Source organism: Morone saxatilis, unplaced genomic scaffold, assembly GCF_004916995.1.
Source record: "Morone saxatilis isolate NCDOM2014 unplaced genomic scaffold, NCSU_SB_2.0 Contig8, whole genome shotgun sequence".
Lineage (NCBI taxonomy): Eukaryota > Metazoa > Chordata > Actinopteri > Moronidae > Morone > Morone saxatilis.
The window spans coordinates 18,004,574-18,006,481 of record NW_023340257.1 but is presented as its reverse complement, the minus strand read 5'-3'; the positions used below and the strand labels follow the sequence as shown (position 1 = coordinate 18,006,481).

The 1,908-nt window shown below is 36.6% G+C and overlaps 1 pseudogene; it reads right to left on the bottom strand.

Annotated features, from left to right (window-relative positions):
- Nucleotides 1–1,172: 1,172 nt before the first annotated feature.
- LOC118342068 overlaps nucleotides 1,173–1,908 on the bottom strand; it is a 4,741-nt pseudogene continuing 4,005 nt past the window's right edge.

Genomic DNA, 1,908 nt, shown 5'->3' with positions numbered 1-1,908 from the left:
AATGGAGATCATAATGAATATCAGTGCAATTGGAAAACAAAACAATCTCAGAATGAAACCCTGCACCTTTGACTCATGAGTTTAATTAAATGTAATCTCTTTTTACAGACCAATATGTTACTGTTATATCTCTCATTTTGACGAATAAAACGTTAAGTGGAATATTTATGTTAAGTTATAATCAAGTACTATTTCAAGCCTAACCTCTTCCATGAGATTAATCATGGGACTCTCATGTGATCATCCAATGACCACACAAGCTGTGGACTTCTTCATCAAATCCACAGCCCTCCTTAGTTCAGATGGGTCACTGCCCCAGGGAAAAACTCCATAGTCATCATAACTGATCAGGTTATATTGACTTGCTGCATTGCTTAATCTTGCACACCACCCATCAGGGCATAGGCAAAGGTAGGGGTTGGGCCTACAATGTATTTGAGATTTATTTTGTATTTAGGAATAATTGATTAGTGCAATTTTAATAACATATCATCAAGGCCATGTTAGCAACCTTTCTAACCCAAAATTGTGGATGATTGCAACTGAGGTCCTATTGAGTTTGTATTAGTTGTTTAACTTAATGTGAATGTCACATGAAAATTACATTAACATGTAGTTTATATTATAACGTAGACTGTTTCACCTCACTTGAAAACATCAACTTGCAATGTTTAAAGTTTTCTGCAGAATCACTTTGCAATTTAAAACCTGAGCAGAATTTGATTTGTGACAAGCATACTAAATGAAACTGCACAAAGCAGCCCTGAATATGTGGATTTAACTATTACACATTAACACAGTTTGTCCTCTAGATGGTGGCAGCATACTAAGACATATAGTGAAATAATTTTTGATAGAGGACTTTGTATCTACCTGGCACACAGTAACGTGTGAGATATTAGATCAGTTCTGCAGAAACATGTGTGTAGGACAGGTTACCTACCATTAAACTGTCATATTATAGCTCTAATGCTTTTATTTGGTACTGCAAAATTATATCACTGTTGCCCTGCAATTCCAAATACTCAAGAACAGTCATTGGTCACTGTTTTTCATTTATTTATTTTTTAACACAGATGTGACATTTCATGTTTCGAGACTCAGGAGCTAAGAAGAGCTTTTTGCATTTGGGGTCATATAAAACCAGTGAGTGTAGTCCATATCAGCTCCAGACAGGTCAATAATAAATGCGTGTAATAGTGTCAAATAAATCCAAATAGTAAAGCATAATTTCTTCAGGCAATATTAACATCTCAAGTGCAAGTCCTTCATAATTTAACTACATCAAAAAATAAAATAACTTTATCCAAGCTGTAAGATATTTAATATTCAAATACATTTATTAGGCATCAGCTGCTTTCTTAATATTTTGATATACAAACTATTGCCTACTGCCTGAATTATTGTATTCTGTAGAGAAAAAGGATTTATTCCCCATTCATTAAGTGAAGCGCAATTTTTATGACTCGATGCCTCGACCCATGATTGCTTTCTTTGTGTTCCTCTCTGGTCTCAGCAGGATTATGTAACATTTGGGTCCAAACAGTGCTCCCAAAAGGCCAAAACTGGAGGCCAGGATGGCAAATCTCCACGCATCTGCATTATTTGCTGGAGAGCTGACATAAGCAGGACAAAAGGACCCCACCACACAGCACAAAAGATCAAGGCATGCTGGATGTGATGAGCCTCATTGAAACTATCTGGAAGATTCCTTGATATGAATGCAATCAGAAAACTGAGAATAGCCAGTGAGCCAATATATCCCAGTAAAACTGCAAAAGCGACTGTTGACCCAACTACACACTCATAAACTATCTTGTCACTATAGTATTGAGTGTTCTTATGAGGAGCTGGTGAGGCAGATACAAGCCAGGCAGTGCAGACTGCTGCCTGAATAGAAGTGAGAAC